General features: G+C 35.8%; 1 protein-coding gene and 1 long non-coding RNA gene across 3 annotated transcripts in view; both read left to right on the plus strand.

Moving 5' to 3' along the window:
* The window catches only part of LOC126884774 (protein held out wings), a 383705-nt gene that overhangs the window by 136367 nt on the left and 224154 nt on the right, over positions 1-23184 (plus strand). The window lies entirely within an intron of this gene.
* The window catches only part of LOC126884778 (uncharacterized), a 92034-nt gene continuing 72853 nt past the window's right edge, over positions 4004-23184 (plus strand). Inside the window, exon 1 of the long non-coding RNA XR_007698150.1 lies at positions 4004-4624. This is a non-coding gene — a long non-coding RNA (uncharacterized LOC126884778). The remainder of the gene's footprint in view (positions 4625-23184) is intronic.

Below are 23184 nucleotides of genomic sequence, written 5' to 3' on the forward strand. Positions count from 1 at the left end.
CTTCTTCTTCTTTAGCCCCATTCTTACCCCCCAGTATCTCTATAGATAGTCTTTCCTTGTTCCCATATGAGCAGACATGTAAAACGCTTCAAATGGCGCCCAACGTGGGGCTTAAAAATGCATCAAATGTCGCCCAACGTGTGAGGCCGATTCATTTTTCTGCCTCCTTCAGTATCCAGTAGTTGTCTTGTCCAGTTGAATGCTTCAACTGGCCCCGACAACGTGGGGCGTGTTATTTCTACCCCCTGACCCCATTAGCATGTGCCCACTACCATATCCCTTTAGCCTCCTTTCGGTCTCATTTGTACTACAACTGTTAGGCAGTGCCCGTCTTGGGTAGCCGATCTCAGTTTGTGGTGCAGGTGTTTCCGATAACATGGAAGCTCGACTCGTGTCATGTTTTGTATGCCCATTGTTACAAGTCTAGCTTGTAGACATGTTCAACTAGTAGTTAGCCTATCTACTAGTCCCCAATGTCTTTAGCCACCCCCCACTTAGTGTTACATTTGTAACGTACACCCTGAAGTTTGACCCGAGTAAATATCGCCCCAGTCTTCCCATGTAGTTTAGCCCAGATTCCTCTTGTCTTGCCCCCCCGAAACTGTTTCATGTCTTTTAGTGCCCCCGAAACTGTTTCAGTCTGTTAGTCCCCATGAAAGAGCCCATTTTTGTAGTTTTTGTTGCAAAAGTTAATAATTTTTCCAAAGAGGTGTAAGTATGTACACATTTTGTTGTGATGTTGATTTGGTCGTGCTGTTGATTGTATAGGCATGTACCATTTCATACATCATAGTGTATTTAACTTGTAACCCCATATGTATACTGGTATTGTATTGTATTGTATGTATCGTAGAACAGAATTGTATGTTATTGTAGCGTACTAACTGTATTGTATTGATATTGTACCCATGATGAAAGCATTGAATTGATTTTTTTGAAAGTATTGATGAAATATATAGACAAACAGTTGAATAAAAAAGTAACGTAAAATTTTTTTGAAAATTTTGATTAAAAGTAACGTTAAATATTTTGAATATTGAATCCAATTATGAAGTATAACAGTATGTTGTATTTTTTGCATGTATTCCTATAGATCAACAGTTTTTTACAGAATAACCGTTTTTTGTGATTATTGATTTGGTCATTTGAGTAGATGTGTAATGTTGTTGGTATGGTCCGTGTATGAGTTTAGTCCCGTATAGTCTGTGTGAGAGAAGTTACCCCTTGTAGAAGTCACCCCGTGAAGAAGTGAAGAGGGAAACCGTGGAGAGGCCCCCCACTTCTGTGTTTTTTTCAAGCAGCCAGGAGAAAAGCTGTCACTTTTAGATTTGAAGATAGCGTTCTCTGTCGACACTGTTTGAGAATAACTGTCTTGAAGTGTAGAAGTTAGCCCCTGAAAAAGCCCCCCCCTTGTCTGTGTTGCCCCTTGTTTTTTTTTTTTTGACTAATCTATCTTTGTAGGTGTCAAAAGGATGCCAGAGGTTAGTTAAAAAGAGCCCGTGAAGTAGTAGTTGAAGTTTCCCCCCAGTGAAGTAGTTGAAGTCCCCCCGTGAATGAAGTATGTCTTTTTGTATCTGACATGTCACAAGTGTAATACTCGTGATGAAGAAAGTGTTGTTCAGCTATCTGTGAACACTTTCATTAGTAGTCGGAGCAAGAAATGTCTTATCCCGTGTGAGCTCATATAGGAACCAAATTTCAATATTGTTTGTGTTTGTAAGCCCCTGAGTATATCTAGAAGTCAAAAAGTATGTTGTTGTCTGTTTGTTTGTCTATCCCTGTTTTGTCTGGAAGTTTTAGAGCCCATTGTCTGTTGTCCCGTGTTGTCTATTAGCCCGTGTTGTCTATTAGCCCGTGTTGTCTATTAGCCCGTGTTGTCTATTAGCCTGTGTTGTCTGTTAGCCCGTGTCCGTGCTGGGGTTTGATTTTTTTTGGCGAATAGTTAGTTGACCTCTCTTCTCTTTGTTGATTGAAAGTAGGCCAAGAGCAGAAGCTGTGACAAGGCTGGTGAGGTTAGGATCTGGCCGCGTTGAGTACAGGTGAAGCTTGCTTTCGGTCGATAAATGGAAGCGGTTGTTCGTCAGAACTGTCATACTTTCCAATGTCCCTTTGGTCTTCCCCTTGCGTGTTGCTTTCATCCCCTGTTTTGAAAAAGTAGCCCCCCGTTTTAAAAATAAAGTCCACCCCCAGTCTTGAGAAATGAAATGCCCCCAGTTTTGAAAAGTAAGTCTATCCCCAGTTTTGAAAAGTAAAGCCCAACCCCCCTGTCTTGAAAAATGAAGTCTATCCCCTGTTTCGAAAAGTGAAGTGTAGCCCTGTTTTGAAAATGAAGTCTTTCCCCAGCTTGTGATTTGAAAATGAGAGAGTTGTCTAGTGAACGTTCATGAAAGGTTCTTATGTCCTGGATTGGACTGTTGATTGAAAACGTAATGATGTAGTGTTCTCTATATCATATGTTGCGTTCATTTCCCTTAGTCTTGTTTAAAAAGTTTGATATCCTGTTTGAACCCAGTATACTAGTCTTTTTGGTCTTTTGTTGTTGTCACACATACCCCCTCCCCCTTGTTAGTCTTGTTTTGATTTTAGCCCTTGTTGTTGTCATATACCCCTTTGTCTAGCCCTGTCTTGTTTGAATGAGTTGTTGAAGTAAGTTGTTGGTGAGATTTTGTCTCACTGAGGTGTTTAGACTGGATTGTCTAAATCCTCGTTTTGCAGAACCGTTGCCGAAATGTCCCGTGAAACTCGCTAGGTGTTAGCAGAGTTTGGGCAGATGTTTATCTGTCAAACATCAACTTTTTAGTTTTTGTGAACCGCTCGCGGTTAGGCAACGAGGTGACAAGGCTGTGTCTACCCTGGTATGTCACTTGTGTTACTGCTGTGGATGTCAGCGAGGTCCACACAGGGCACAAGTTTAGTTTCTTTCCCAAGGCACAGAAACTCTTGTCACCTACAGTTCTTTGTAGAGTCAAGAAACATTTAAGTCTACTCGACTTTAAAGAGTCTGGCGATTGATGGCACGCTAGCCCAATCCCTAACGACTTTTTTGTTTTGTTTAATCCCCACTAGCCATTATCTAAATATTTTGATATTGTTGTCCTGTCACACCTAAGATGTCCATGTTGGATTTTTTTCTGTTTGTTATCGAAAACTGGATAATCTTATCCAGGTTTCTCTTTTGCGCGGAGGCTTTGTAACGTTTGAAAAAACTCCAACATTAATTTAATATCCCAATTCCCAAAAAGAATGTCTATTTTTTTAATTTATTTTGTGAAGTTCAATATCATTATAAGATCCCAAGCCGACCCTGTATACAGCCATGAAGTATTGCAGCAACATTTCAATGTGTTACAAGATTCCTGTTTATTTGAGACGCAAAAACAGAATTTGTAAGAAGTGTTGACAAAAGTACAGTTCTAATGCGTAGATGAACTTTCTAGAACAAATCTTGAACTGAAAGTTGAGTTCTTGTCAACTAAGCATCCCTAAGGATCAAAATCGCTCGGTACTTCCGTCGTATTTTCCCCGATCTGTGGCTTCAGACCGAAGCGCAGATCAGTCCGGTTTGATTTCTTCAAGCGTGAAGATCGCTTGCCGACTCACCCCAAAAGGGCGTGGTGCCTTTTGTTACCCGCCGGTAAAGGGTATAGTATGTCGTTCTGGAAGATCTAGTGTGAGGGCACGATGTTTTTTTTTACCCCGTAGTGAAGTTGGGTGCTCTTACACTGTGTTTGAGTTGTGACGCAGTACTATACGCCGGCGTGGTATGAAGTCCCTGTATCTTGTCCAATTTCCTGTTTAAATGAAGTCTTCCGAGTCCCGATTGATGTCCTGATGTAGACATTTTGAGTTCCAGTCCCGTGATGTTTATCCAGTTGATTGCCCCGAAATAAAAAGGAAGCCATGAAGCCCACCTCAGGTCGATGACCCTGCTTGTTTGTAGATGAACCCCCTTTCCGTGTAGTTTGTGACGTGTGATAAAGGATTTTGTTTAAATATGGTATGATATATTTTTTTAAATTTTGCAAGGATCCCAAATGGATAAATATTTTTGTTGGTAAAGAGTTTTGAAAAATAATAGTTGTTTGTGCTTTCATGATGCAACTTGTAAATTAAAATGACAGTGACTTTGACCTTTGACAGCTGCGTCAAAATTTTGTTTTGACATACACTGTCCAACAAGTTCTTTTGTCATTCTTTTGTTATGTTAAATTGAAGATTTTTTTTGTAATGTAAAAGATTTGTAGATATTTTGTCCTGTAAAATCATTTCCTGTTAAAAGTTTTTTTTGTTTGTTTAAAAAAAAACCACCGTAAAGTTTTAAATAAATGTTTGTGAAAGTGTATCTATCATCTCATTTCTGTAGCCTTTGGAAAAATTTTAACAGAAAACTAATGCAACTGTATGAAAGTTTTAGTTCAGGAGAAAAGAAAGAATATGGCATAGAAGCCAATAATAAGGAAAGATGTTGTCCCAATGTAACCCCAAAGAGGAATCAATGATGATTGTCCCCCCGATTGGTACCCGTAAGTAAGAAAGTATCCAGTAAGTACCCATAGGTGAAATAGAGGATTTATTTCAAACGGCGTCCCTTTTTGTTAAATAGTAGAAAGATCCTCTAGTCAGAGTAAGTACCCTTATGTATTTAGTTATGGTAGTGTAGTCATCTTAACACCCCTTCACCCTCCCTAACGAATCTACGACCTAGCTCCCGCACAACAAATGAGCTGCCGTCCCGCAACGAGGCTTTATGTGTCTGCTTCTTCTTCTTTAGCCCCATTCTTACCCCCCAGTATCTCTATAGATAGTCTTTCCTTGTTCCCATATGAGCAGACATGTAAAACGCTTCAACGTTTCAGTCTCCCCAGACCTCATCATCAGAGATGAGTGTACCCATACCTCATTCAGAGCTGATTATATAGCCCTCTGATGAGGTCCGGGAGACTTTGATAGCATAATAGCCATATATAACCGTAAAAGTTGACAAAAATTGTTAAAAGTAGAAAACTTATGGACCAAGAGCTTATGGTCGGAAAAAAAAGTATTTTAAGACAACTGGTTCTTTAATATATTATTCCCTATGCTTCCTAGAACACCGTACCGGCCATCTGGCTACTGATACAGGTTGCGTTCATTACTGCGCAGCACACTTGTGCAGGTAAATATATCGAATTTAAAATTATTGTAAGACGAAAAATTTTTTTGTCATTACTTTGTAAACATTATTAGAAATATGAACTATAATTGCCGGACATTTCTGTGGGTTAGAAGTAATGACAATAAAATGTTTCGCCCTAAAATAATTTAAATTCAATATACAGGGTGATTGATGAGTGTGATAAAACTCAGTAGATCCACTATAGTAATAGATAGCAATAAAAGTTAATAACAAAAATTGTAGGCAACTTTCAGCTTTACATTACGAAATTAGTTAGAATGTTACAGGGTGTTCGATAACATAGTGGCAGACCAAACTGGTGTTTTTTTTTAAATGGAACACCCTATATTTATATTTCATATTCGAAATTCTCTTAACTTCCCCATCACAAAAATATAAAGGTTTGTTATGTTATATAGGGCTTTTACAAAGTTATAACCAATTTTTTATGAAAATCGTAAGTTCAGCTCCCTGTATAAATAAAAATAAGCACAACAGCAATGGTTTATTGGTGCTATATTTTTTTGTTGATTGTGAAAATTTTTAAGAACTGTTGATATTGCTAATTTTCCTTATATCGAATACAGGGTGAGTCAAAACGCAAGTACATTCTTTTCTCAGAAATTTTAAATGGAACACCCTGTTTTTTTTTATATCACCATCGAAAAGTATCATTACCGTACTTTAATTTTTGTAGAATATTCCCTATGCCTAAATTTGTTAGTTTTCGAGATATTTTCATTTTTCAGAGCAAGTTATTAATAATCAAGGTATTCTATTTAAAATTACTGAGAAAATAATGTACTTGCGTTTTGACTCATCCTGTATTCGATATAAAGAAAATTAGCAATATCAACCATTTTTATAAATTTTGACAATCGACAAAAAATATGGCACCAATAAACCATTGCTGTTGTGCTTATTTTTATTTATACAGGGAGCTGAACTTATTACGGTTTTCGTAGAACATTGGTTATAACTTTGTAAATACCCTGTATAACATAACAAACCTTTATATTTTTGTGATGGGGAAATTAAGAACATTTCGAATATAAAATAAAATATGGGGTGTTTCATTAAAAAAAAACAAAAAGTTTGGACTTTGGTCTGCCACTATGTTATCGAACACCCTGTATCATTCTAATTAATTTTGTAATGTGAAGCTCAAAGTTATCTACAATTTTTGTTATTAACTTTTATTACTATTTATTACTATAACGGATCTATAAGGCTTTATCACACTAATCAATCACCCTGATTTTGTATTTGCCTGTACATGTGTGCTGCGCAGTAATGAACGCAACCTGTATCAACAGCCATATGGCCGGTACGGTGTTCGAGGAAGCATAGGGAACAATACATGAAAGAATCGGCTGTCTTAAAATACTTTCCCGAAAACGTTGCTAGCTCTTTTTTTTTAAAGAACAATATCGTGCTTAAACTTATCCCTAGAATCGTCTGCAGTAGACTGCAGACTATTTGAAAGGTAATTGATTTTTATTTCTATTAAATGTGCATTGCATATCCTAAAACTGCATAGAAGAAAGTTATAGAACAATGTTTGCGAAAAAAGTAGAGAAACTTTACCCAAAAATGGTGTGAGTGACAAACTTTGAAAAATCTATTTCGGATACTATAAATCCTAAAGACTTCTATCAAAAGTCATTCTGAAAAGAAAGGATATACCTAAGTTTTTTTGTAAAGCAATAACTGTACCTACATCTCCGTGGAAAAAGGTTATGGGGTAAAAAGAAAATTCGCGCTTTTTCATGTTTTTATGCTTTGTTTTTGAATGTATTTCTGTTAAAAAAAATTTTGACTTTAGAAAGTGACACTTCAATAGGAAATTTAATTTTGAACAACTTTTCTGTAAAAGATATATCCGTTTAAAAACTAGAATTATGACTGTAAATTCACAGTGAATCCTGAAAATATTACTAAATAATTTGTTTTTAAGAATTAATTCCTTAAGCATGCATCAACGAAAATCATTTTTCAATTAGACATAATAAATCACTTTAAATTGCGTATATTTATTAATGATATTCGCGAAGGCCAGTCTCTTGAGGAAGTTCCGAACCGTTGCCTGTAATCGACTGTGTTTTATGGTTCTTATAGTTGTTACGTCACACTTTTGTCAAAAATATTAACAATATTAATTTTATCTGAATTTTGAAATATCGATTTTAATAAAGCACATGCCGCCAAAATATTAATATATGTATCGTAATCTTTGTTGTGTAAACTAGAAAAGAAGATATTGATTGCCAGGGGAGCAAATTAATAGTGAGTGAGACAGTAAGCTAACAACATAAGCTGCTTGTGCCACACTACGAAGTAAAAAAGCGAAATGGAACCAAAATATCGGAGAGGGTCATAAAAAATCAGGTGGGGATATTATAGATAAGAAAGAAGATCTATTCAGGACAAAAATAGTAGAAAAAAGGTGCTGAAATATGTAAAGAAAATCCTAATACAATTTGGAGGAATATATTCTTCTTCATGTGCCTTGTCCGTTCCAGGCGTCGGCAATCAACATGGCTATTCTGACTTTATTTTTGGAGAATCTGAATAGTTCGGCAGATGACAATCCGAACCATTGTCGCAAGTTTTGGAGCCACGAGTGTATCTCTAAATTTATTGTGCCACATAACGTGACCTACTAACGTGACTAAACAAGAGATTAAGACATAAGAGATAAGCTACCACTTCTTACAACCCTCTGGTTATTGTTGATCATTCTTGGAATTCTTAGTACTTCTTCTACACCTCAAGGTCAAAGAAGCCTCCCCGTTTACGTCATCGGAGACCCTGATGGCGCGGTTACCAAAGTGCGTTCTCGATCTCGTGCGGCATGTAATAGTTGATCTGCTGATAAGCCAGTCCATTGACGAAGGTCAATTTCGTTTCGGACCCATGAATATTTCTTCCGACCAATTCCTCTTTTTCCGTCGATTTTTCCGTTGAGTATTAACTGCAGCATCATGTATCTGCTACCTCTCATTATATGCCCGAGATATTCAAGTTTTCTCTTTTTTATCATCTTGATTAAGCCACCTTCGCGTTGACCTACTCTGTTTAAGACTTCTTTGTTTGAAACGCGTTAAACCCAAGATATTCTGACCATGACCACATCTCGAAGACTTCTAATTTGTTCATCATGTTAACCTTCATGATCCAGGTTTCACATCCATACAGTAATACAGGATACACATAACATTTTAGGAACTTGATTCTTAGTCGTAAATTCAGCTGAGAGTTGCTCAGAACAGATCTAAGTTTCATAAATGCTCCTCTTACAATTTCTATACGAGTTTTAATTTCTTCATCCGGAAGAATTAGTCCGGAATTAGTGTCTCGTTTATCCAACATCCTATGTATTTAAAATGGTTAACTATTGTTAAAGGTTCATTATTGAGAATTAGTTGCATAGGGCCGACGTCTTGTTTGCTAACCACAAGTAACTTTGTCTTTCTTGTATTTATGCCAAGTCCGTTATTGGAGCGTTCTCTAGTGACTCAGTCTATAAAGAATTGAAGATCTTCGATACTTTCAGCCGTGATCGCGCTGTGGTCTGCATAGTCTGATGTTGTTAATAGTTTCTCCCCCGATTCGAACACCACATTGCCCTTCCAAGGCTTCGTCTGACAGTAGTTAAATGAGTAGCTTACTTCGTCGGACAGTAGTTAAATGAGAGGTTTCCAAATAGATGGATGGCGGAAGGAGAACTATTCAATAGCCTCCAGATAGCCGGAGTTAAATCCATTAAACTTTTTTTGGGAATATAGCTGAAGAGAAAATTAAACACCACTTAAAAAATGGGGTGTCAGTTGATCCCTCTTCTGTTAAAAATTGTAAGAGTAACATTTACCCTTGGTTAGAAGATGAACCTTGAGGGCTCCAAAGATTAACAGGAATGAAGGTATGTCCAGTCGCTGAAAGATAGAATGATCACGTAAACGGCACCCACTCTTTGAATGTTTCTCTTCCTTCCAATGTCACCACTTATACACGTTTACACCGTTCAACGAAAACATACTCACTCTCACTATATTTACACTGTTTTTTGTAGGTTATTGATTTACATTACATTATAGTTATAATAGTACGTAAACTTAAATTCTACAAACAATTGACCACTACATAACAAAACTCACCAGTGGAAATGCAAAACACAATAGCCATTACCTGTGTTCAGTGTAAACAGTTCCTAGAAGGTGTCACATCGTACGACCTGTCAGTGCTTGCGTTTTACTGATCACCAATCCTTGAAGCCGATGCCGCACTGCAGGATGCTAGATGGTCGCTTGGATTGTGGATTTTAAAGGAGAATAGTGGAGGGGCGCTGCATCCTGGACGCAGTGAAAGAGTGAAATGAAGTCAGAAGTCAGTATCCAACTGACTGCTGAGGAATCGTTTGTTTCATTTGTTACGTTACATTTGGTTTGTTTTTTTAGCTTATCGTCCTATTAGAGGTAAAACTAACTAACTACACATTTCAGAAAGTAGAGAAAAATCGTAGGTACAAATTGTTTTTTAAATTCACCTGACTTGAATATTGGATTTTTTAACGCAACTGCAAAGAATAAATAAAACAGATATTTGAAGCCATGTTTCGTCAAATAGTGGGTCTGCTGGGCCCCAAATTTCCCCTCTTTTATACACAGCACTTATTACGCTTTCCTCCATAGCCAGGCTACCGGATGTAATATCAAACACGACTGATTTGGGTGTATAAACGCCTGGCGAACCACCGGATGGTTAGATGGAAGTGGGAGGCCACTGCTGCTACCGTCGTTTTGTTATTCGTGGTATAAGTAGCTGGATGGTCGCCAGGCAGGTATCTACCATCCACCATCCTACCAAACTTCCTGCAGTGCGGCATCGGCTTGAATTCTATCTTTTGAACGGCTGGAATGAAAAGTTTTCAATACCGTCACCCTGTATACTGTATACAGTATATCTGTCACACAGAAACAGGTGCACTAATTTACGTTTACTGTCGTCGTATTGGTGATGATTTGTGATTACCATTTTAAATAAACCAATTTTTCGATAAACGCACCTTCCGGCGACAATAACATATCGATGGTACACACCATAGTCTCCACTAGGGCACAATCGGCACATTTAAAACGCATATAACGGCATGAATGAATTGCATTAGTGTTAGCGTAGGATGCTGCGGCCTCGATTTTCTCTCCACCGTAGGCGTCGAGTAGATTGAAAGTGATCTAAACCATCGATACTTCTTTCTATATGTAGAGAGGCTTCGTTGCCGAGTTACTCGAGGTGTGGCTAATCGGTAAATTAAACGAAATTACTCTTTCTTTCTGTTGAAACATGTATTAGCTGTCGAATGCTGGCCAAGCGGACGCCAGGGTGTGTATGCAGGTTGTCGGCGATTTTACGCACGTTTATCTGGTAGCGAAATGTACGTCCATCCATCATTCCATCAAAAGCGATGTCCTCTACCACGGGTGAAGGTTTGCAATGCAGAAGTAGAACTGCTTGCTTATGAGAATTGTTTCGCATATACGTGGTTACTGAATGATTGTATATCTGAGATTTAGAGAAATACAAGAAAGAGTAGATACTAAATAAAAAGAAAAAGGAAATAAGGAAGAAAGTAACTCTTCAAAAAACGACAAAGGGCGCAAGATATCAAAGATTGATTACATCATATTATAAACAACATGAAATCTATCGGACTAAACTCTTTTACACCATCTGCTAAGTCCTCTCTTTAATGGATTAGCTGTGTTGAAAAATAAAAAACACCAAAAACACAAAAACAAAAATAGAGGTGTTACCAACGTGTTGATCTTCTGTAATGTAAAATTCCTTATGATGGAGGCTGAAGTCATAAGGAATTCGTTGGGGTAGCGAGCAGTAACGTTCCTAATTTTAGAGGAAATTTGCTTGTTACACCAGTCAAATCTGGAACAAAATTTTGACCTCCACGCGATATCAATCTTATCTGTTTTGAATTCGAAAATGTGAAATGTGTAAATTATCTATATTTATAGATGCATTGTCGGAAGAAAAGTAGGTATTCCTTAAGGTACGTATCCATACATTGGTGCTCGCTGTAGCAGCTCCACATAGTGGATACGTTGGTGCTCGCCGCTCGGCGCTCACCCTCTTAGGTTCAACCGGTTTGCAATTCATATGTAGGGGAGCGCATGCCGTATCCATTTGAGCAGTTACACTGAGCACGGAGCACCAACCTCCTCCAACCGGAGGATACGTACCTTAACACCGTCCTCCAGCTTCCAGTAAAGGGGCCGTTCAAGTATTACGTAACGCAGGTTGGGGGGAGGGGGGTCAAAAATCTTCAAAAATCGCGTTACCTAATACTTGAATGCTCCCAAACTTGGATTTGCAGTTTACTTAAGTCGTCATTGGTATATTGTGTTATACTAATTACCAGGTGAATGGACCGTTTCTTTTCAATTTAAGTTACTACCAAATTGTTCCTGATGAGAAGAAAGAACAACGAAATACGGTTTATGAAAATTATAGTGGATTAAGGATTATTGTAAAGACGTGAGAGTACATACATAGTAAAAAGGAGTTTAGTTATAGTATACCTACTATGTAATTATAGTATGGTTGCTAACACTGATTTAGTTCCGAAAATCTAGAATTGCAATACAAAATTTTGTAAGCTTTTTACCTAGATAAAAACAGGTGTAGAATGCATATTGTAGATTCTTCCATGTCTACTATTTATCGGTCTGTATGCCTTTCACATTTAGAAGGTTCAGATTAAGGGTTGTTACCAAACATTTGCTATCCGACCGAAGAGATCTATAATACCTCTGTTCTTTAGATTCCTCTTTGGTTAATTTTTTTTATCTTTCAAGATACGTGTCACCAAAAATGAGCTTGTGGCTCATTTTTGGCTTCACTAACTGGAAAAGCGCTTGGCTGCGCTTTTCCAGTTAATTCCTGCAGCTTTTACAATATCGTCCTTCCATCGCATCTGGGGTCTTCCTTTGCCTCTTCTTCCTGTCCACGGTCTCCAGTTTTGTATTTCAGCATTCCATCTTTTATCTTCCTGTTTGTATTGTGGCCCGCAAATCTCCAATTTAACCCTGTTATATGTTCAGTTACATTTTTTACTTTGGTTTTCTCTCTTATCCATTTGTTTGATTTTCTGTCTTGTAGTTTTATTCCCAACATGGATCTTTCCATTTTTCGCTGAGTTATTTCAATTTTGTTTATGTTGGCCTTTGTTAATGTCCATGTTTCTGACCCATACGTCAGAACAGGAAGGATGCACTGGTCATCTACACGGGTTTTTAGGTACTGTTGTATCTTTGTGCTTTTTAGTATCCATCTTAACTTTCCAAATGCTGCCCACGCTAATCGGATTCTTCTCTTAGCTTCAATTGTTTGGCTCTCTTTATTTGCTTTGATTATTTGACCCAGATATTCATCAACAACCTCAATATTGACATTTTTTATATTTATATTTATTCTGTCGTTTGTATTTGTCATGATTTTGGTTTTACTCATATTCATTTTTAATCCTATCTTCTCTGATGCGTGTGCTAGTTGAGTCAGCATTGTGGCTAGTCCTTTTTGGTCTGAGTCATATCTGAGGTGATTGAGATTCTTCCCGTTTATGTTGATACCCATGTCTTCCCATTCCATTTCTTTAAAGACGTCTTCCAGAGCTAAGGTGAAGAGTTTTGGGGATATTACATCTCCTTGTATTACGCCTCTACGTATTTCTATGGGATTCGTTTTATTTGTTTTATTTTCCCATTCGACTGTCATAGTTCCTGTTTTATCTGTACCTGGAGTCTATTCTGCTGTTATTTAGAGCTTTTTCTATCGCCCATATCTCGACACTATCGAACGCTTTTTCATAGTCTACAGTCTACAAAGGCTGAACATAAATCTAGGTTGTATTCGTTTGCCTTCTCTATCAATGATTTCATAGTGAGGAGATGATCTATGGTACTAAACCCTTTTCTGAAACCTGCTTGTTCAACTGGCTATAACTGTCCATTTTATTTGTTAGTCTATGGTTATAATTATTCTAATAAAGAGTTTGTACATTTGTGAGAGTAGTGAGATAGGTCTGTAGTTTTAAGTCTGTTTTGTCTCCTTTTTGAATAGCAGTATTGTAAATTAAACAGTAAATTAACCTAAAAAATTTTTTTAGGATAAAAAATTGTTTTTGTTTTTATCTATGACCAAAACCATGCATGAGACCGTAAATAAATCTAAAATTACCTTAAATTCCCTTCTCTACGTTCAAAACAAGCAATTTGGATATGTAGGCCTGAAGCAACGTCTCTGATAAATGGTGTTTTCTAAAACTGTCGAAATACTTACTAAAATATCGTTAAAATGAAGAAATAAAACCGAAATAGCTTTGTAATGACTGTTATTAAGGGTATCTAAATTTCTTAATTAACCGAAGATAAAGGCTCGATTAAGCCCATTTTAAAAGTAATATGAGCAATTACTCGATAATTCAGTAATTAGATAATTGTTTCCTTCAGCGTGAGAAGAGATCCACCCAAAAATGGATAGACACTTGAAATTTTTTTATTAGAGAACATAACCACTAATAAATATTTCAATAAAGTAAATTTTGGATTTTAAGACATTATTATTATTATTGGGTTCCAATCCAACGAAAATTTAAAAACAAAAACAAGCCTGAAACTCATCAACAGATAGCATTGGATAAACTGAAAGATCCAATGATACAAGCAGAAATAAGTAATGAAATAAACACACAAATTCAAATATTGACGACAAACATTACCGAAGATCTAACACCAACATGTAACACGATTAGAAGTGCTGTAAACACATCATGAAAAACAACTTGGGGTACAAACCAAAGAACAAGAAGCAAAAATGGATGACAGAAGAAATAATATTACTTATGGATGAATGACGACGACACAAGAATGACCCAGATGGTAGCAATATGTATAAAAACATTAACAGGCAAATAAAAGCAAAGATAAGAATAGCAAAAAATGAATGGCTTAAGCAACAATGTATCGGTCTAGAACATTTACAACGACAGCACGACGACCGAAATTTACATAAACAGCTTAAGGAGACTGCTGGAATATACAGAAAACGAAGACCAACTACCATAGTTAATCAGGATAACCAGATAGTGCTAGGTGAAAAAGAGAAAATTCATATATGGGAACACTATATCCAGGAGCTCTTTCATGACGAAAGACCCATGAGTGAAGTTTATACAGACGACCAGCTGACTGGCCCTTCAATCACTAAAGAGGAGATAGAAAAGGCAATATAACATTCAACAAACAATAAGGCACCTGGACCAGATGAAATTCCTTCAGAAATACTCAAACTATTGGATGAAAGGGAAATTTCAGCACTACATAAAATATTTAATTTTATTTATGAAACTGGTTGCTATCCTCAACAGTGGTTGCTCTCTACATTTATTCCCCTACCCAAAAAAATCAGTGCAAAAAGATGTGAGGATCACAGACTCATTAGCCTGATGAGTCACACTTTAAAAATATTCTTAAAAATACTACATCAAAGATTATACAAAAAATGTGAATGGGACATCAGTGATTCTCAGTTTGGGTTTAGGCAAGGTTTAGGAACAAGAGAAGCAATAGCAGCAACACAAGTGTTGGTCCAAAATTGTTACGATCAGAAGAAGGACGTGTTCCTGTGCTTTTTAGATTACGAGAAAGCGTTTGATCGTGTCCAACATCACAAGTTAATGCAGATCCTCAAGAAGCTTGATATAGACCAAAAAGACATAAGATGCATTGAAAACTGGTATCAGGCAGAACAATTAAAAATAGAAAATTCTATATCCAAACCCATACATATAAGAAGGGGTGTTCGGCAGGGATGTGTGCTTTCCCCTCTTTTATTTAACATTTATTCGGAAGCCATATTTCAAGAGTCTTTGGAAGCTGCAGAGATGGGAATCAAAGTGAATGGGGTATTGATCAACAACATACGATATGCTGATGGTGCTCGTTTTTATGCAATGTCGTCTGTAGGTGAGGGACAGGTCCAGAGTTAGGTTGGTCTGTGTGTTCTAATATATTACCATTCCACCCAATTTAGAGCTTTTGCTTGGCTTCCTTTGCGCGAAGGTGAAAGGCGCAGACTTGGGTTTTAGAAGGATTGGGTCTCAGGTAATTCTGCAGGTAGTAGGCTGTCATTGTTTTTAAGGCAGTTTCGAGTTTCTCCTCCACTTCTTCAAAACTATTTCCTTGAGCACATATTGTGAGATCATGTGATTTGGACCCTGTTTGTGAAAATTGTAGTTTTATTTGTACAGATTTCGCGAATATTTGTATAAAGTGATTATAACCATGTTATTTAGCAGTTTGAAAAAGAAGGATATAACGACTACTTATATTTCCAAGTTTTTAAGATTTTTCGGAAATTGGCAACATTGCTTAACAATTTTTTTAAGGATACGACTAACTGGTTATCAAAAGTGACACCTCCTAGATCAAACAGAAAGGAAAAAAGAGAACGGAAGGTAGGATCGTGAATTAGTAATTAGCATTTGACTCACATATTCATCGCCTACTGACTAACTTCATTGAATATCGAATAATTATGCATAAGTTATTATACCAGGAATTATCATATTAAGAATCAAGACATGTTGCAAATACGAATAGAAATCGTCTGTTATTCCGTATACATCTATCATAGTTATAGTTTATAAGTTGGAATTGTTCTACGACCAGAAACTATTGAAATCATAACAGTAATGATAGATTTAAAAGTTTTAAATATAAATCGCGAGAAATAGTAAAAATAATTTGTTAGACGAATAATTTCCTGTACGTGTAATAATAATTTACAATCATTTAACAGGAATTTATAATCAAATGCAAATTTGTATGAACATTTCTATAAAATGTTTGAAACAAGACATCTCTCACTCATTGCAGTCTTGTTCTTGCGTTTTCGCAAGACCAAGACCGCCTAATTTTAGCAAGACCAAGACTTACCGTGCAAGACTTAAGCAAGAACAAGACTAAGCCTGCGAGACTCTTGCGTCTTGCAGTTAGAACTGAGGGTCGTTTTAGAGAGTATATAAGTTCGGCTACATTCTTAGATACTCTGTGAGAAACAAAAAAAATTGTAGAAAAAATTTTGAAAATTGGATTTATGCGCATTACGAACAATACCATAAACATACATAGCGAATCAAAATATCCATTAAAAAAACACTGGATAAATTTGACATGTACTCAGAGGTCATTATTATAATGTAAAAATAAAATATTTTGTACATTCTTTCCCAACAGTCGCCTTCTTCGCTCTGAAATTAATTGTCCAGGTTTTGAGAATAGTCGTCTTCTAATGATAACATAACATTCCTGTTTCCCATACAGTAATATCGCATATCGTATACAAACTTTTTAAAAATTTATCACCTTAGCTAATAGAAAATATACTTAATAAGTATGTAAGAAATTAATTTTTTTCATTATTAGTTTTCTAGGAATCCAAACACCAGAAATCTTATCGGTATACATATTATAGTAAGACTATTATGTATTGTTTATGCTGACTGTGCTATGAGGTCACTCGCCTAAACAAAATAGGCGAAACAGCGCGGTTATTATTTTAAAGTATCATAAGATAATGATACGAGACAAAAGTACAGATAATGCCGGATATCGTGTAAACAAAATACCGAAATATTATTTTAGCGATATACACTTCTCCAAGAAATTAACGCACCACCTTAAAACGGGTCATTTTTAATGTCTCAAATTTCCTAAACCTGTTGTCCGATTTAAGTGATTTTTTTTAATATGTTGTCTTATTCTTTATAAATATGTATTGCTGTAATATTGTTGCTAGACAGATTAATTATTGTCATTGTATACCGGGTGTACCAATCAAACTGTAGTTTATCTCACTCTGTGGAATATTCTAGCATTATGCTAACTTATTATTCACGCATGCAATAGCATACTGAAATTAAAACCCAACTATAGCCTCATATTTTCTTACCATTATGTTTTTTTATTCATTCACTTATATTGGATAATAAAAAAGTTAGGTACTTTTTTAACTAGCCATGTTTTTTATCAATACAGGATGTTTTTAAATAAGTATGGCAAACTTTAATGAGTACCTAATTCTGCACAAAAAAGTAATGGCAGTTTGCTTCATAAACGTTTACTTTATAAATGCTTCGTTTCTCAAATAGGGGGTGTTGAAATTTTTCTTACAAACTGACGATTTATTTATTGCTCTAAAACCGGTTAAGATATGCAAATGAAATTTTGTGGGTTTTAAGAGGTAGTTTTAACTTTAGTTAGTTAGAACATAGGCAGGTATCACTTGATCGTGGGTTCAAACCCCACCCGGTGTCAGTTGTTTAGATATTTATTAATTTGGCTAGTCTTTACTATGGCTGTGATATTCAAGCTTAAAATGTACCTCTCTGCGGCAACTACGAGACTTGCAAGACTCTTGCTGCAAGACCAAAACCGGGAGCGCAATACCAAGACCAGGTGTACTGGCGCAAGACCAAGACTGTCGTAAGTCTCGTCTTGGTCTTGCATTTGGGCAACACTACAAACAAATGCGTATGTTTCTGATAATTTCAAACCATTTGAAACTGATGCTAGAACAAACATTGTCATTCTGGTTAATCGCATAATTTTTTCTGGTAAACCAAACTCACGCATTTATTGGTAAATACTGTTCTGTTTATACTGTTGTATAGTCGTGAAATCGTGTCAATTCGATGATACTGGTCAATTAGTGTTGATTTTTCTTTGCTAGTATTTTGTAAGCATTTGTTAACAGAGTTGTTATTAACCTCTGTAGTTGGCACACTGGATGTGGTCGCCTTTTTTATCTAACAAGCAATGTTACCATCACCGTTAATAAGTATAACTTGTTTTCCAAACATTCTTCTACCAAATTTTATATATTTTTGAGTATTAGATTTAACGCTTCACCGTTTTTGTATCTAAAATTCGCGCTACATTTAAAATACATAATCTCAAACAGAAACCGTACATTTTCTCCCACAATATAGATGAACCGTCGTTCGGGAGTAAATAAATCACGTAGAACGTAGAACGAAATTAAGCAGATTAGAAATCGTACCTGTAACCTGTGTTGCAAAAGCAGGTGTTAAGAAACACCGATTTCTTACTCACTTCTTGGCACCGACGCAAGTTTAAAAATAAAGCAAAACTTTGACTCTCCCTCTAACGTAAACAACTTAAAAGTTGATTTGCGAGATATACTTCGCTCCTTGCTGCCCATTAAACACGCTCAGATCCAATCTAATGGTTGTTGGACGTGACTTTTGTCCATACGATTATCAGGTGTACAAATGCCAACAGGTAAATAAGTATCAAAAACGTCGTATGTACGATACGAGAGTCTCAAGGAAAGTCTTTAGTAGAACTTTAGGTGTTGTCATGCGAACAAAGTTTTAGAATCTTAGAAGACAAGCTTTCAGAAAGATTTTTCATTTAAGCTGTATAGTTTTTTGCACCCGTGTTGAGCTGCCCCCCCCCCCACTTGCAAAAATCAAAAACAAATAGCCCTGATTTATGAGCTATTTATGAGCTCTCATATTCCGCAAACTAAAAATTTTGAGCTCGTTCCACTGAGCAGGAATTTGATACTTTAGTGGGGGGGGGGGCTGAGTCAGCCCCCCCACTACTTAAAAATAGGAATATTGAATCGGTTTTTGCGGCAGAATTACGAGCTATTTATGAGCTCTTGAAATTATATAGTTTCGATTTTTGAGCTCATCCCCTTCACCCCCAAACAACCCTTTAATTGATTTAACTTAAGAGAAAAATGCTGAGAAAATTTAAAATATATCGTATTGCGGATATAATTCCTATAGCTTATATACTCCAAAAATAAACTATTAAATCACGTGCATTTCGATTATTGAGCTACAACCCCTTCCCAAGAAAACCACCCTATCTTCCCGGCTTAAGAGAAAGTTGTACTTAAAATGTATTAAACTAATTATTTGGCGACTACATATCATTGAATAATTTATAAGCTTCCAATTAGATCAGTAAATTGCAATTTATTTTGTATAGTGCAGTCACTGAAGGTAAAAATTAACGATTACCTTTAATTTCGGTGAACCTTCATCGATTTTCACGAAAATTGGTCAGTGTCAGTGGTTAGAGGATACCTCAAGAAACAAAGGTGACATGGTACCACCTTGCGCCTTTACCCTGAGGGTGGATACCGCCCCTTCTCGGGGGTGAAAATTATTTTATTAAAAATAACTGCACAAATCAATAAGAGAACAAATTAAAAGCAAAATTTATTATATAAAGTTAATAAAATAAGTCAATACTTTTTAACGACGTTCTACACTTTCGGCAAAGAATTAAGGATTTGCATGAAATTTTAGTATGTTATAGTTTACTTTAAAAAACTAAGACCTGATTTTTTAAAAATTGTTTTACCGTGCCGTTTAATTACTATTAAGGGTCAAAGTTAAGTCAACATGGGCTCTTATGGGAATTCTTAAAAAGTTAATAACTTTTAACCCAAATTTAGGATTTTGACTTTACTATTTTATTATTTATGTTTTTAGGCACTAAGTTTAATTTAAATAAAGAAAGACTTACTTTATACTATTTTATTTTACATCACTTATTTAATTTATTTAATACTTACAATAAATAACTCAAACTAACACATCTAATTTATTTACAATATCAAATTTATGATTTTACTAACTAAACCATAATAATTCCAATAACTAATACATTTTAAAATACACGGCGAACAACTCAATTCGAAATACAATAATTATTACGCGTCGATAACTGACTGGCCTGCTAAATGAATATCTCGTTCTTACATACTTCGGCACAGTATATAGAGGTTCCACAGTAAAATCACTCTTCTGTCGGCGCTTTGATCTCAGGAAGTAATACCGGCAGTCCGCAATTGGTAATTCACCAGTGGTGGATGCGGGTTTTCCCTGTTAAAAGCCGTACGTTTCTATGCGAATAGCAATGCGAGAGTGGGGCAAAAGCGACTAAGAACATTGCGCGGTCGCCATGCGCGACTACAGATTTTACTTCCAATTTTTCGGAGAGTGGTTCTACTGTCCCTCTTTATACTGTAACTTCGGTATCCCTCGTTCCGAACGCCGTGGAAAGGAATGGTGTTCTCTGGTAACGACGAGAAGCTTCGGAAAGAAATAGGCCAGGTTGTGAGCGGCCTATAAATATTGTCACAATACCTCTATGGAAGGTTGTCACTCCATCTTTGGCACGGTCGTCCCATATTTCCTCTACCGATTGGTAATTTATCTCTGGCTATTGGTTATTTTGACCACATGTGTCTTCCCCATTCTGATTATGTGGTTATTCCATTCTTTTTTTCTATTTAGTGTCAATTTTTTGATGTATCACAATGTAAGGTACAATGTTTACATTGTGTTCTGTCTTCATTCCTCTTTCGATGTCTTAGCGTATTTTCTGTAATTCTTCTCAGTACTCTTATCTCTGCCGTTTCCAGTAGTCTTTGTGTTGTGGCTGTATCGGATCTTGTTTCTGCTGTCATTATTGGTCTTACACTAGGTTTATAAATTCTAGATTTCATCTCAGTGTTAATATGTCAGTTTCGGTATATAGTGTAATACAGGCATCCTGTCAGTCTATTTTCTTTTTGTACTTGATTTCTCACTTCTTTGTCCAAGGCTCCGAGCTGAACAATGTAGTTCCAAGGTATTTTATTACCATTGCTTTTGTTCAATACTAATGCCATCAACTTCTATTTTACATCTGATTGGTTCTGTACTGATTACTGCTGTTTTAGTTTTCTAAGATTAAATTGTCATATTGAATTCTTTTGCTCTATTTGAGCAATATTGAATATTTGTGCCTAAGGGATTAAGTGTGTCGATTTTAAGGGATGAAATATCTATAGTCTTTCTGGACGGATATTCATGTAACACATTTAAAAGTTATCAAAGGCAGTAAAGAATACTGCAGATAGGTACTCAGTAGTATGTTGAACAAAAATAAAAACAATTAAAAATGTAAGAATTACTGATTTGCGAGTTCCTGGAGGACCAAAGAAGACTTAGAGGAGATGCTTAGGCAAGACATGTCGGTAAAGAGATGGATATTGGTATGATCCAAGATAGAAACTTATCGAGAAGTGTATTTAGGGAAGCCGACCCTGCTTAAAGATAGATATTAAGAAAAATCAACCGGTCTGATTTTCACCTACGCCTATGTGCTCCTATAATTCAAAAATCGTTTTATAATTACATTCAGCAGTCCACAAACCAGTAACCATATGGGAATATTTTATTATTTTAAAATGAGTGTTGCATTGTTAGCTAAATAGAGTATTTTGCGGCCATTGTCTTCACGAATCTATTTCTTACATGTTCGTCATTTTGATGAGGATTAATAGTTCAAAGAGTCATAAAACTCACAGTTATTTTATTGTTACATTGTGTCATTATAATAATGCAGAAACTGTTGTTTCGTGGTGGCCAAGAGAAGGAAATTTCACAGACAGTTTGGTTTGAAGTTTCACCAAGTAGGAGTAGACTACGATTGCAGTGTTGCAAGATGTATTTGTTTTATTGTATATACATAACTCTGGAGTTGGAACTCTTGGAGTTCCAACCTTGTACATATATAAACTTCGATTGATCCTTCTTTTCTTTTTAACATTTCTGCAGTCATAGTAACTAGCGAGTCGCTTTTATATGTCGCATTGTGGTTTCAAATGCCGAAAACATTATCATGAACCACGGTTATTAGACTTTATTACGGTTGTCTTGTCCGACGGTGGTGGGGAGACTTATATTTTTGACTTTACGTCACAAGAGTTTATATTCCCATATTTTTAAATTATTTTCTATCATTGAATGTGTGTTATTGTGTATATATGTGCATTATTTGTGTTATTATGAAATAATAATACAAATAGTACACATTTTATCTTATACCGGGTGGCGAATCGTAAAAAGGGCCATAGGAAACTCAATGTAAAGTTCTGAATTGTTGAATTCCTGCTTCCCTAATTATTCTACATCAAAAGTCATGAGAGAATACTTGTAGAGAATTAAAATCTGTATTAAAATCAAAAGTTAAAATTTTTCTACGATTTAAATGCATTCCAAAATTTTGAAAAATATGATACATTTGCCACAATAGGTGTGTGCGTGTAAAAGTAAGGCCACACGTTACTATTTAACTGACAGTGCTCACACCATTTACTGAATAAAAAAATCTTTATTATTAATCCTTTCTCCGCAACTGAGGGTATCTTATCAACTGTATTGTTTTTAAACAATAGATGATAAAATAAAAATATTGACAGTTCAAAAATGTGAACATTATTGCATTGTGTGTGGCCTAAGTTTGGGCTGAAAACTAAAATGTATTACATTTTTACAAAATTTTGGAATATGTTTAATTACGTAGACCAATATTAACAGTTATTTCCAATACAGATTTCAATCCTCTTCAAATAGTTTCTAATGTCTTTAGATGTAAAATAATTATTAGGGAAGCTGGAATTCAACAGTTCAGAATTTTACATTGAGTTAATGCAAAACTTTGACGCATGTCAAAATTCTCAATGTGTTTTAATTGTATTCATTTTTTTCGAATCCTGAGAAAACTAATAAATATTTTTGAAAAATTTAAACTCAGAATGAGAGACTACATTATTACCGAGGGCTGAAAGTCCCTGAAAACTTCTATAATGTTTATTTTAATAAGTTACAGGGCTGAAAATAAAAGAGAAGTATGATATTTAATTTCAAATATTTCATTCAATAGAATCTGCTTGTTTATTCTAAGGGGCTTTCCGCCCTCGGTAATAATGTAATCTTGCATCCTGCGTTTAAATTTTTCTAAAATACTTGGTTTTCTAAGGATTCGAAAAAAATCATATTACGATTCAAATGACAGTAAACTCTCGTGACGTAATCTCACCCTTAATGTTCATTGGTTAGTCGATTTAGGCAACCGTAGTAATGT

Source organism: Diabrotica virgifera, chromosome 5 (assembly GCF_917563875.1).
Source record: "Diabrotica virgifera virgifera chromosome 5, PGI_DIABVI_V3a".
Classification (NCBI taxonomy): domain Eukaryota; kingdom Metazoa; phylum Arthropoda; class Insecta; order Coleoptera; family Chrysomelidae; genus Diabrotica; species Diabrotica virgifera.